The sequence below is a fragment of the Arachis hypogaea genome, chromosome 3 (genome assembly GCF_003086295.3).
Source record: "Arachis hypogaea cultivar Tifrunner chromosome 3, arahy.Tifrunner.gnm2.J5K5, whole genome shotgun sequence".
NCBI lineage: Eukaryota > Viridiplantae > Streptophyta > Magnoliopsida > Fabales > Fabaceae > Arachis > Arachis hypogaea.
This window is the reverse complement of record NC_092038.1, coordinates 105,346,890-105,361,437: the sequence shown is the minus strand read 5'-3', so window position 1 is coordinate 105,361,437 and position 14,548 is coordinate 105,346,890. Positions and strand designations below refer to the sequence as shown.

At 39.5% G+C, this 14,548-nt stretch overlaps 2 non-coding genes across 2 annotated transcripts; one reads left to right on the top strand and one right to left on the bottom strand.

Annotated features, from left to right (window-relative positions):
* The first annotated feature begins 5,078 nt into the window (after positions 1 to 5,078).
* On the top strand, positions 5,079 to 5,186 carry LOC112793056 (small nucleolar RNA R71). Its single transcript, XR_003197766.1, has one exon. It is a non-coding gene; the product is annotated as a small nucleolar RNA R71 (small nucleolar RNA).
* A 7,192-nt stretch (positions 5,187 to 12,378) lies between these two features.
* LOC112793167 (small nucleolar RNA R71) lies at positions 12,379 to 12,482 on the bottom strand. The gene has a single exon (XR_003197874.1). It is a non-coding gene; the product is annotated as a small nucleolar RNA R71 (small nucleolar RNA).
* Positions 12,483 to 14,548: the final 2,066 nt, after the last annotated feature.

Below are 14,548 nucleotides of genomic sequence, written 5' to 3'. Positions count from 1 at the left end.
TGGTGCCAGTTTGGGCGTTTAACTCCCATTTGGGTGCCAGTTCCAGCGTTTAACGCTGGGATTTCTTGAGGTGACTTTGAACGCCGGTTTGGGCTATCAAATCTTGGGCAAAGTATGGACTATCATATATTGCTGGAAAGCCCAGGATGTCTACTTTCCAACGCCGTTGAGAGCGCGCCAATTGGGCTTCTGTAGCTCCAGAAAATCCACTTTGAGTGCAGGGAGGTCAGAATCCAACAGCATCTGCAGTCCTTTTTGGTCTCTGAATCAGATTTTTGCTCAGGTCCCTCAATTTCAGCCAGAAAATACCTGAAATCACAGAAAAACACACAAACTCATAGTAAAGTCCAGAAAAGTGAATTTTAACTAAAAACTAATAAAAATATACTAAAAACTAACTAGATCATACCAAAAACATACTAAAAACAATGCCAAAAAGTATACAAATTATCCGCTCATCACAACACCAAACTTAAATTGTTGCTTGTCCTCAAGCAACTGAAAATCAAATAAGATAAAAAGAAGAGAATATGCAATGAATTCCAAAAACATCTGTGAAGATCAGTATTAATTAGATGAGCGGGGTTTTTAACTTTTTGTCTCTGAACAGTTTTGGCATCTCAATCTATCCCTTGAAATTCAGAATGGTTGGCTTCTTTAGGAACTCAGAGTTCAGATAGTGTTAATGATTCTCTTAGTAAGGTATGATGATTCTTGAACATAGCTATTTATTGAGTCTTGGCTGTGGCCCAAAGCACTCTGTCTTCCAGTATTACCACCGGATACATACATGCCACAGACACATAATTGGGTGAACCTTTTCAGATTGTGACTCAGCTTTGCTAAAGTCCCCAATTAGAGGTGTCCAGGGTTCTTAAGCACACTCTTATTTGCCTTGGATCACAACTCTTATTTCTCTAATTTTTTTTTTCGTTTTCTTTTTCTCTTTTTTTCGATTTTTTTTTGAATAGCTTTTTCTTGCTTCAAGAATCATTTTTATGATTTTTCAGATCCTCAGTAACATGTCTCCTTTTTCATCATTCTTTCAAGAGACAACATTCATGAACCACAAATTCAAGATACATATGCACTGTTTAAGCATACATTCAGAGAACAAAAATATTGCCACCACATCAAAATAATTAAACTATTATAAAATTCAAAATTCATGCAATTCTTTCCTTTTTTCAATTAAGCACATTTTTATTTAAGAAAGGTGATGGATTCATAGGACATTCATAACTTTAAGGCATAGACACTAAGACACTAATGATCACAAGACACAAACATGGATAAATATAAGCATAAAATTCGAAAAACAGAAGAACAAATAACAAGGAAATCAAAGAACGGGTCCACCTTAGTGATGGCGGCTCTTTCTTGCTCTTGAAGATCCTATGGAGTGCTTGAGCTCCTCAATATCTCTTCCTTGTCTTTGTTGCTCCTCCCTCATGATTCTTTGATCTTCTCTGATCTCATGAAGGATGATGGAGTGTTCTTGGTGCTCCACCCTTAGTTGTCCCATGTTGGAACTCAACTCTCCTAGGGAGGTGTGTAGTTGCTCCCAATAATTTTGTGGAGGGAAATTCATCCCTTGAGGAATTTCAGGGATCTCATGATGAGTGGGATCTCTTGTGTACTCCATCCTTTTCTTGGTGATGGGTTTGTCCTCATCAATAGGGGTGTCACCCTCTATGTCAACTCCAACTGAATAACAGAGGTGACAAATGAGATGAGGGAAGGCTAACCTTGCCAAGGTGGAGGTCTTGTCCGCCACCTTATAGAGTTCTTGGGCTATAACCTCATGAACCTCTATTTCTTCTCCAATCATGATGCTATGGATCATGATAGCCCGGTCTATGGTAACTTCGGACCGGTTGCTAGTGGGGATGATTGAGCGTTGTATGAACTCTAACCATCCTCTAGCCACGGGCTTGAGGTCATGCCTTCTCAATTGGACCGGCTTTCCTCTTGAATCTTGCTTCCATTGTGCGCCCTCTTCACATATGACTGTGAGGACTCGGTCCAACCTTTGATCAAAGTTGACCCTTCTAGTGTAAGGATGTTCATCTCCTTGCATCAAAGGCAAGTTGAACGCCACCCTCACACTCTCCGGACTAAAATCCAAGTATTTCCCCCGAACCATAGTAAGATAATTCTTTGGATTCGGGTTCACACTTTGGTCATGGTTCTTCGTGATCCATGCATTGGCATAGAACTCTTGAACCATTAAGATTCCGACTTGTTGAATGGGGTTGGTAAGAACTTCCCAACCTCTTCTTCGGATCTCATGTCGGATCTCCGGATATTCACCCTTTTTGAGTGAAAAGGGGACCTCGGGGATCACCTTCTTCAAGGCCACAACTTCATAGAAGTGGACTTGATGCACCTTTGAGAAGAATCTATCCATCTCCCATGACTCGGAGGTGGAAGCCTTTGCCTTCCCTTTCCTCTTTCTAGAGGTTTCTCCGGCCTTGGATGCCATAATGGTTATGGAAAAACGAAAAAGCAACGCTTTTACCACACCAAACTTAAAATGTTTGCTCGTCCTCGAGCAAAGGAAGAAAGAAGAGAGTAGAAGAAGAAGAAATGAGGAAGAGGGAGATGGTGGTGAATTCGGCCAAAGAGGTGGAGAAGTGGTGTGTAGGTTGTGTGAAAATGAAGGGTTGAAGAAGGGTATATATAGGAGAGAGGGGGGTAAAAGTTTGGCCATTATGGGTGGGTTTTGGGAGGGAAAGTGGTTTGAATTTGAAGGGTGAGGTTGGTGGGGATTTATGAAGGATGGATGTGAGTTGTGAAGAGAAGGGTAGGATTTGATAGGTGAAGGGTTTTTGGGGAAGAGGTGTTGAGGTGATTGGTGAATGGGGGAAGAAGAGAGAGAGTGATGGTAGGGTCCTGTGGGGTCCACAGATCCTGTAGTGTCAAGGAAAAGGCATCCTTGCACCAAATGGCATCAAAATCCACGTTTTGAGCCATTTCTGGCGTTAAACGCCTGGCTGGTGCCCATTCCTGGCGTTTAACGCCAGGTTCTTGCCCTTTACTGGCGTTTAACGCCAGTCTGGTGCCCCTTTCTGGCGTTAAACGCCCAGATGGGTGCCAGACTGGGCGTTAAACGCCCAACTGCTAGGCTGACTGGCGTTTAAACGCCAGCAGCATCTTCCTCCAGGGTGTGCTGTTTTTCTTCCTGTTTTTCATTCTGTTTTTGCTTTTTTCATTGTTTTTGTGACTTCTTATGATCATCAACCTACAAAAAAGATAAAATAACAAAGGAAAATAATTAATTATAGAACATTGGGTTGCCTCCCAACAAGCGCTTCTTTAATGTCATTAGCTTGACAGAGGACTCTCATGGAGCCTCAGAAATGCTCAGAACCGTGTTGGAACCTCCCAACACCAAACTTAGAGTTTGAATGTGGGGGTTCAACACCAAACTTAGAGTTTGGCTGTGGCCTCCCAACACCAAACTTAGAGTTTGACTGTGGCCTCCCAACACCAAACTTAGAGTTTGACTGTGGGGGCTCTGTTTGGCTCTGTTTTGAGAGAAGCTCTTCATGCTTCCTCTCCATGATGACAGAGGGATATCCTTGAGCTTTAAACACCAAGGATTCTTCATTCACTTGAATGATCAACTCTCCTCTATCAACATCAATCACAGCCTTTGCTGTGGCTAGGAAGGGTCTGCCAAGGATGATGGATTCATCCATGCTCTTCCCAGTCTCTAGGACTATGAAATCAGTAGGGATGTAATGGTCTTCAACTTTAACCAGAACATCCTCTACAAGTCCATAGGCTTGTTTTCTTGAGTTGTCTGCCATCTCTAGTGAGATTTTTGCAGCTTGCACCTCAAAGATCCCTAATTTCTCCATTACAGAGAGGGGCATGAGGTTCACACTTGACCCTAAGTCACACAGGGCCTTCTTGAAGGTCATGGTGCCTATGGTGCAAGGTATAGAAAACTTCCCAGGATCCTGCCTCTTTTGAGGCAATTGCTGCCTAGACAAGTTATCCAGTTCTTTGGTGAGCAGAGGGGGTTCATCCTCCCAAGTCTCATTTCCCAATAGCTTGTCATTTAGCTTCATGATTGCTCCAAGATATTTAGCAATTTGCTCCTCAGTGACATACTCATCCTCTTCAGAGGAGGAATACTCATCAGAGCTCATGAATGGCAGTAGTAAGTCTAAAGGAATCTCTATGGTCTCAGTTTGAGCCTCAGATTCCCAAGGTTCCTCATTGGGGAACTCAGTGGAGGTCAGTGGACGTCCATTGAGGTCTTCCTCAGTGGCGTTCACTGCCTCTTCTTCCTCCCAGAATTCGGCCATATTGATGACCTTGCACTCTCCTTTTGGATTTTCTTCAGTATTGCTTGGGAGAGTGCTTGGAGGAAGTTCAGTAATTTTCTTGCTCAGCTGACCCACTTGTCCTTCCAAATTCCTAATGGAAGATCTAGTTTCAGTCATGAAACTTTGAGTGGTCTTAATTAGATCAGAGACCATAGTTGCTAAGTCAGAGGTATTCTGCTTAGAACTCTCTGTCTGTTGCTGAGAAGATGATGGGAAAGGCTTGCTATTGCTAAACCTGTTTCTCCCACCATTAGTGTTATTGAAACCTTGTTGAGGTCTCTGTTGATCCTTCCATGAAAGATTTGGATGATTCCTCCATGAAGGGTTGTAGGTGTTTCCATAGGGTTCTCCCATGTAATTCACCTCTTCTATTGAAGGGTTCTCAGGATCATAAGCTTCTTCCTCAGATGAAGCTTCCTTAGTACTGCTTGGTGCATTTTGCATTCCAGACAGACTTTGAGAAATCATATTGACTTGTTGAGTCAATATTTTATTCTGAGCCAAAATGGCATTCAGAGTGTCAATCTCAAGAACTCCTTTCTTCTGACTAGTCCCATTGTTCACAGGATTTCTTTCAGAAGTGTACATGAATTGGTTATTTGCAACCATTTCAATCAGTTCTTGAGCTTCAGTAGGCGTCTTCTTCAGATGAAGAGATCCTCCAGAAGAGCTATCCAAAGACATTTTGGACAGTTCAGAGAGACCATCATAGAAAATACCTATGATGCTCCATTCAGAAAGCATATCAGTGGGGCACTTTCTGATCAATTGTTTGTATCTTTCCCAAGCTTCATAGAGGGATTCTCCTTCCTTCTGTCTGAAGGTTTGGACTTCCACTCTAAGCTTACTCAATTTTTGAGGTGGGAAGAACTTTGCCAAGAAGGCATTGACTAGCTTTTCCCAAGAGTCCAGGCTTTCTTTAGGTTGAGAATCCAACCATGTTCTAGCTCTGTCTCTTACAGCAAAAGGGAATAGCATCAGTCTGTAGACCTCAGGGTCAACCCCATTAGTCTTGACTGTGTCACAGATTTGCAAGAACTCAGCTAAAAACTGATGAGGATCTTCCATTGGAAGTCCATGGAACTTGCAATTATGTTGCATTAGAGAAACTAATTGAGGCTTAAGCTCAAAGTTGTTTGCTCCAATGGCAGGGATAGAGATGCTTCTCCCATAGAAGTCGGGAGTAGGTGCAGTAAAGTCACCCAGCACCTTCCTTGCATTGTTGGCATTGTTGTTGTTTTCGGCTGCCATGTGTTCTTCTCCCTTGAAGAATTCGGTCAGGTGCTCTAAAGAGAGTTGTGCTTTGGCTTCTCTTAGCTTTCTCTTCAAGGTCCTTTCAGGTTCAGGATCAGCCTCAACAAGAATGCCTTTGTCTTTGCTCCTGCTCATAAGATAGAGAAGAGAACAAGAAAATGTGGAATCCTCTATGTCACAGTATAGAGATTCCTTTAGGTGTCAGAGGAAAAGAAGAGTAGAAGACAGGAGTGGGAAAATTCGAACTTGTCAGAGAGAATGGAGTTCGAATTTTGTATTTAAGGGATAGTGTTAATCCATAAATAGAAGGATGTGAGAAGGAAGGAAGTGATTTTCGAAAATTAAGTGGGAAATTTGAAAACATTTTTGAAAAACATCACTTAATTTTCGAAAATGAAATTGGAAAAGAAATCAAGTGATTTTTGAAAAAGATTTTGAAATTAGAAATCAAAAAGATTTGATTGAAAGCTTATTTTGAAAAAGATATGATTAAAAAGATATGATTTGAAAACAATTTTAAAAGAGATTTGATTTGAAAACAATTTTAAAAGATATGATTTGAAAACATTTTAAAAAGATTTGATTTGAAAATTAAAAACTTGACTAACAAGAAAAGATATGATTCAATCATTAAACCTTTCTCAACAGAAAAGGCAACATACTTGAAATGTTGAATCAAATCATTAATTGATAGTAAGTATCTTTGAAAAAGGAAAGGAGTTAATTTTGAAAAAGATTTGATTGAAAAATGATTTGAAAAAGATTTGATTTTGAAAAGATTTTGAAAACTTAGAAAAAAAATCTGATTTGAAAACAAAATCTTCCTCCCTTAGCCATCCTGGCGTTAAACGCCCAGAATGGTATACATTCTGGCGTTTAACGCCCAAAATGCTACCTTTTTGGGCGTTAAACGCCCAACCAGGTACCCTGGCTGGCGTTTAAACGCCAGTCTGTCCTTCTTCACTGGGCGTTTTGAACGCCCAGCTTTTTCTGTGCAATTCCTCTGCTGAATGTTCTGAATCTTCAATTCTCTGTATTATTGACTTGAAAAGACACAAATTAAAAATATTTTTGGATTTTTAATAATAAGGACAAACCAAAATGCAACAATAATCAAATAACAATGTATGCAAGACACCAAACTTAGCAGTTTGTATACTACTGACACTAAAAAAAATGAAAATGCAAATGAGACACTCAAAACAATCAAGTCAAACTGAATTCAAAGATCAGAGTAGGTAAATCATCAAGAACATCTTGAAGATCACTTAGACACATGAATGCATGCAATTGACACCAAACTTATGATGAGACTCTAGACTCAAACAAGAAATATTTTTGGATTTTATGATTTTGTAATTTTTTTTTTGTGTTTTTCGAAAATTAAATGGGAAAAAGAAATCAAAATTCTTGGTGAGAATTTCAGGAATCAGTGCAATGCTAGTCTAAGACTCCGGTCCAGGAATTAGACATGGCTTCACAGCCAGCCAAGCTTTCAAAGAAAGCTTCGGTCCAAAACACTAGACATGGCCAGAGGCCAGCCAAGCCTTAGCAAATCACTGCTCCAAAAGCAAGATTGACACGAAATCAACAAGCTCTTGTGGTGATGAGTTGAAACCTCGGTCCAATGAAATTAGACATGGCTTCTCAGCCAGCCAGATTTCAACAAATCATCATGAAACTCTGGGATTCATCTTCAAGAATTTCGAAAAAAAAATAAATACCTAATCTAAGCAACAAGATGAACCGTCAGTTGTCCAGCCTAAACAATCCCCGGCAACGGCGCCAAAAACTTGGTGCGCGAAATTGTGAACATTACTTTTTCACAACTCTCATAATCCCCGGTAATGGCTCCAAAAACTTGGTGGCTCAATACCATGGCATTACACAACTTCGCACAACTAACCAGCAAGTGCACTGGGTCGTCCAAGTAATAAACCTTACGTGAGTAAGGGTCGATCCCACGGAGATTGTTAGTATTGAAGCAAGCTATGGTCATCTTGTAAATCTTAGTCAGGCAGACTCAAATGATAATGGTGATGAACGAAAATAACACAAAGGTAAAGATAGAGATACTTATGTAATTCATTGGTGGGAACTTCAGATAAGCGCATGAAGATGCCTTCCCTTCCGTCTCTCTGCTTTCCTACTGCCTTCATCCAATCCTTCCTACTCCTTTCCATGGCAAGCTCGTGTAGGGTTTCACTGTTGTCAGCAGCTACCTCCTATCCTCGCAGTGAAAGCTAATGCACACACTCTGTCACAGTGCTGCCAATCACCGGTGTGGTTCCCTCCCCTACTGGAATAGAATCCAGTGATTCTTTTGCGTCTGTCACTAACGTCCAGTAAGTTACAGGTTTGAAGCACGTCACAATCATTCAGTCATTGAATCCTACTCAGAATACCACAGACAAGGTTAGACCTTCCGGATTCTCTTGAATGCTGCCATCAGTTCTTGCCTATACCACGAAGACTCTGACCTCACGGAATGGCTGGCTCGTTTGTCAGGCGAGCACTCGGTTGTCAGGCGATCAACCATGCATCGTGCAATCAGGAATCCAAGAGATATTCACTAAGCCTCGAATGCTTGTAGAACAAGAGTGGTTGTCAGTCACTTTGTTCATGGGTGAGAATGGTGATGGGCGTCAATCATCACCTTCATCAAGTTGAAGAACAAGTGATATCTTGGAACAAGAACAAGCGGAATTGAATGGAAGAACAATAGTAATTGCATTAATACTCGAGGTACAGCAGAGCTCCACACCTTAATCTATGGTGTGTAGAAGCTCCACCGTTGAAAATACATAAGCATAAGGTCTAGGCATGACCGAATGGCCAGCCTCCCAATGATCTAAGAACTAAAATTGTTCAAAGATATAAAGATCCAAAGATTTCTAATACAATAGCAAAAGGTCCTACTTATAAGAAACTAGTAGCCTAAGGTGTACAGAAATGAGTAAATGACATAAAAATCCTCTTCCGGGCCCACTTGGTGTGTGCTTGGGCTGAGCAATGAAGCAAATTTCGTGTAGAGACTCTTCTTGGAGTTAAACGCCAGCTTTGGTTCCAGTTTGGGCGTTTAACTCCCATTTGGGTGCCAGTTCCAGCGTTTAACGCTGGGATTTCTTGAGGTGACTTTGAACGCCGGTTTGGGCCATCAAATCTTGGGCAAAGTATGGACTATCATATATTGCTGGAAAGCCCAGGATGTCTACTTTCCAACGCCGTTGAGAGCGCGCCAATTGGGCTTCTGTAGCTCCGGAAAATCCACTTCGAGTGCAGGGAGGTCAGAATCCAACAGCATCTGCAGTCCTTTTTGGTCTCTGAATCAGATTTTTGCTCAGGTCCCTCAATTTCAGCCAGAAAATACCTGAAATCACAGAAAAACACACAAACTCATAGTAAAGTCCAGAAAAGTGAATTTTAACTAAAAACTAATAAAAATATACTAAAAACTAACTAGATCATACCAAAAACATACTAAAAACAATGCCAAAAAGTATACAAATTATCTATTGTATTAGACATATTTTGATCACTTTAGATCTTAGGATCAGATCTTTGAACGCATAGTTCTTAGAACATGGGGGCTGGCTATTCGGCCATGCCTGAACCCTTTGCTTATGTATTTTCAACGGTGGAGTTTCTGCACACCATAGATTAAGGGTGTGGAGCTCTGCTGTACCTCAAGTATTAATGCAATTCTATTTTCTTTTATTCAAATCTCTCTTATTCTTATTCCAAGATATTCATTCGCACCCAAGAACATGATGAATGTAATGATGAAAGTGACGATCATTATCATTCTCACTTATGAACGCACGTGATTGACAACCACTTCCGTTCTACATGCAACAGAGCTTGAATGTGTATCTCTTAGATTCTCCAACAGAATCTTCGTGGTATAAGCTAGATAGATGGCGGCATTTATGAGGATCCGGAAAGTCTCACCTTGTCTGTGGTATTCCGAGTAGGATCCTGGGAATCCAGAAAGTCTCACCTTGTCTGTGGTATTCCGAGTAGGATTCCGGTAATGAATGACTGTGACGTGCTTCAAACTTGCAAGTGCTGGGCGTTAGTGACAGACGCAAAAGAATCAAGGGATTCTATTCCAGTAGGCGCAGGAACCAACCAGTGATTAGCCGTGCTGTGACAGAGTGCGTGAGCGTAGTTTTCACTGCGAGGATGGGATGTAGTCATCAACCATGGGTGATGCCTCCAGACGATTAGCCGTGCGAGTGACAGCCGCATAGGATCATTTTCCCGAGAGGATTGAAAGTAGCCACCGCTGATGGTGAACCCCTATACACAGCTTGCCATGGAAAGGAGTAAGAAGGATTGAGTTGAAGCAGTAGGAAAGTAGGCGTGCTTGAGCCATACAGTATCTCCATTCGCTTATCTGAAATTCCCACCAATGAATCTGCATAAGTATCCTATCCCTTTTTATTATATTCTATTTTCTTATTTTTATTTTCGAAACCCATAAACCAATTTAATCTGCCTAACTGAGATTTACAAGGTGACCATAGCTTGCTTCATACCAACAATCTCTGTGGGATCGACCCTTACTCACGTAAGGTTTATTACTTGGACGACCCAGTACACTTGCTGGTTAGTTGAACGGAGTTGTGAATAACAACTGATGCCACAATAATAATTTCATACAAGTACAAGAGCATGTGATCACAATTTCGTCCACCAAGTTTTTGGCGCCGTTGCCGGGGATTGTTCGAGTATGGACAACTGACGGTTCATCTTGTTGCTCAGATTAGGTAATTTTCTTTTCAAAAATCTTTTTCAAAATTTTTCTTTTCTTTTTCGTTTTTCCTAACTTTATTTTCGACAAAAAATTAATAAAAATACAAAAAAATTAGAAAATCATAAAAAAAAATTATTTTGTGTTTCTTGTTTGAGTCTTATGTTAATTTTTAAGTTTGGTGTCAATTGCATGCTTTTAAAAATTTTTCTTGCATTTTTCGAAAATCTCATGCATTCATAGTGTTCTTCATGATCTTCAAGTTGTTCTTGACAAGACTTCTTGTTTGATCTTGATGATTTCTTGTTTTGTGTTGTTTGTTGTTTTTCATGTGCATCTTTGCATCCATAATTTCCATGCATTAAAAATTTCTAAGTTTGGTGTCTTGCATGTTTTCTTTGCATCAAAAATTTTTCAAAAATAATGTTGTTGATGTTCATCATGATCTTCATAGTGCTCTTGGTGTTCATCTTGACATTCATAGCATTCTTGCATGCATCTTGTGTCTTGATCCAAAATTTTCATGTTTTGGGTCATTTTTGTGTTTTTCTTTAAAAATTCAAAAATAAAAAAAATATCTTTTCCATAATTCCCTCCAAAATTTCGAAATTTTGGGTTGACTTGGTCAAAAATTTTTAAAAATTAGTTGTTTCTTACAAGTCAAGTCAAAATTTCAATTTTAAAAATCTTATCTTTTCAAAATCTTTTTCAAAAATCATATCTTTTTCATTTTTTTATAATTTTTGAAAATTTCAAAAATTATTTTTCAAAATATTTTCAAAATCTTTTTCTTATCTTTTTATCTAATTTTCGAAAATTAGCTAACAATTAATGTGATTGGTTCAAAAATTTGAAGTTTGTTACTTTCTTGTTAAGAAAGGTTCAATCTTTAAGTTCTAGAATCTTATCTTGTAGTTTCTTGTTAGTTAAGTCAATTTTAAAATTAAATCTTTTTCAAAATATCTTTTTCAAATATATCTTTTTATCTTTTATCTTATCTTTTTTTAAAATTTTATCTTTTTTCAAAATTTGATTTCAAAATATCTTACCTAACTTCTTATCTTCTTATCTTTTTCAAATTTGATTTCAAATCTTTTTCAATCAACTAACTAACTTTTTGTTTGTTTCTTATCTTTTTCAAAACTACCTAACTATTTTCTCCTCTCTAATTTTCGAAAATTCTCCCTCTCTTTTTCAAAAATTCTTTTTGTTTTAAATTTTAATTTTAATCTTATCTTATCTCTAATTTTCGAAAATTACTAACTCCTTTTTCAAAAATTGTTTTCGAAATTTCTCTTCTCTTCTCTTCTTCTATTTAATTAATTAATTACTAACACTTCTCTTCACCTCTCTTCATCTAAGAATCCAAACTTCTTATATCCCTTGTAATTGGATTCTTCACCCCTTTCTTCTTCTACTAACAGAAAGGAATCTCTATACTGTGACATAGAAGATTCCTCTTTATTTTCTTGTTTTCTTCTCTTTCATATGAGCAGGAATAGGGAAAAAGGCACTCTTGTTGAAATTGATCCAGAACCTGAAAGGACTCTGAAGAGAAAATTAAGAGAAGCTAAAATACAACAATCCAGAAATAACCTTTCAGAATTTTTCGAACAAGAGAAGGAGATGGCAGCCGAAAATAATAATAATAATAATGCAAAGAGAATGCTTGGTGACTTCACAAAGCCAACATCCAAGTTTGATGGAAGAAGCATCTCCATTCCTGCCATTGGAACCAATAACTTTGAGCTTAAGCCTCAACTAGTTGCATTAATGCAACAAAACTGCAAGTTTTATGGACTTCCATCAGAAGATCCTTATCAGTTCTTAACTGAGTTCTTGCAGATCTGTGAGACTGTAAAGACGAATGGAGTTGATCCTGAAGTCTATAGACTCATGCTTTTCCCTTTTGCTGTAAGAGACAGAGCTAGAATATGGTTGGATTCACAACCTAAAGATAGCCTGGACTCCTGGGATAAGCTGGTCACTGCCTTCTTGGATAAATTCTTTCCTCCTCAAAAGCTGAGCAAGCTGAGAGTGGATGTTCAAACCTTCAAACAAAAAGATGGTGAATCCCTCTATGAAGCTTGGGAAAGATATAAGCAGTTGACCAAAAGATGTCCATCTGACATGTTTTCAGAATGGACCCTATTAGATATATTCTATTATGGTCTCTCTGAATTTTCGAAAATGTCATTGGACCATTCTACAGGTGGATCTATTCACCTGAAGAAAACGCCTGAAGAGGCTCAAGAACTCATTGACATGGTTGCAAACAACCAGTTCATGTACACCTCTGAGAGAAATTCCGTGAATAATGGGATACCTCAGAAAAAAGGAGTTCTTGAAATTGATGCTCTGAATGCCATATTGGCTCAGAACAAAATGTTGACTCAACAGGTCAACATAATCTCTCAAAATCTGAATGGATTGCAACATGCATCCAACAGTACTAGAGAGGCAGCTCCTGAAGAAGCTTATGATCCTGAGAACCCTGCCATGGCAGAGGTTAATTACATGGGTGAACCATATGGAAACACCTATAACCCATCATGGAGAAATCATCCAAATTTCTCCTGGAAGGATCAACAAAAGCCTCAACAAGGCTTTAACAATGGTGGACGCAATAGGCTGAGTAATAGTAAGCCATATCCATCATCTTCTCAGCAACAGACAGAGAATTCTGAACAAAACACTTCTAATTTAGCCAATATAGTCTCTGATCTGTCAAAGGCCACTTTCAGTTTCATGAATGAAACAAGATCCTCCATTAGAAATTTGGAGGCACAAGTGGGCCAGCTGAGTAAGAAAGTCATTGAAACTCCTCCCAGTATTCTCCCAAGCAATACAGAAGAGAATCCAAAAGGAGAGTGCAAGGCCATTGATTTAATCAAAGTGGCCGAATGCACTAGGGAGGAGGAGGACGAAAATCCTAGTGAGGAAGACCTCCTGGGACGTCCTTCAAGCAAGAAGGAGTTTCCTATTAAGGATCCAGAGGAATCTGAGGCTCATCTAGAGACCATAGAGATTCCATTAAATCTCCTTCTGCCATTCATGAGCTCTGAAGACTATTCTTCCTCTGAAGAGGATGAAGATGTGACTGGAGAGCAAGTTGCTCAATACTTAGGAGCTATCATGAAGCTGAATACCAAGTTGTTTGGTAATGAGACTTGGGAAAGTGAACCTCCCTTGCTCATTAGTGAACTAGATACTTGGATTCAGAAAACTCTACCTCAAAAGAAACAAGATCCTGGCAAGTTCTTAATACCTTGCACCATTGGCACCATGAGCTTTGAAAAAGCTCTATGTGATCTGGGGTCAGGGATAAATCTTATGCCACTCTCTGTAATGGAGAAGCTGGGGATCATTGAGGTACAACCTGCCTTGTTCTCATTGCAATTGGCAGACAAGTCCATGAGACAAGCTTATGGAATAGTAGAGGATGTACTAGTAAAGGTTGAAGGCCTTTACATCCCTGCTGATTTCATAATCCTAGACACTAGGAAGGAAGATGATGAATGCATCATCCTAGGAAGACCTTTCCTAGCCACAGCAGGAGCTGTGATAGATGTCAACAGAGGTGAGTTAGTCCTTCAATTGAATGGGGACTACCTTGTGTTTAAAGCACATGGCCATCCCTCTGTGACAAAAGAGAGTAAGCAGGAAGAGCTTCTCTCAGTTCAGAGTCAAGAAGAGCCCACACAGTCAAACTCTAAGTTTGGTGTTGTGAGGCCACAACCAAACTCTAAGTTTGGTGTTGGGACTACACTAACATTGACCTGATCACCTTGTGGCTCCTTGAGAGCCACTGTCAAGCTATTGACATTAAAGAAGCGCTTGTTGGGAGGCAACCCAAGTTTATTTATCTAATTTTTATTATATTGTTATTTTGTGTTTTATTAGGTACATGATCATGAGGAGTCACGAAAAAATCAAAAAAATTAAAAACAGAGTCAAAAACAGAAGAAAAAAATTTTTCACCCTGGAGGTAGCGCAGACTGGCGTTCAACGCCAGTAAGATGCATCTGGCTGGCGTTCAACGCCAGAACAGAGCACCATTCTGGCGCTGAACGCCAGAAACAAGCAACAACCTGGCGTTAAACGCCAGGAATGTGCACAGAGAGGACAAACTGGCGCTGAACGCCAGTAACAAGCATGAAACTGGCGTTCAACGCCACAAACATGCATTACATGGGCG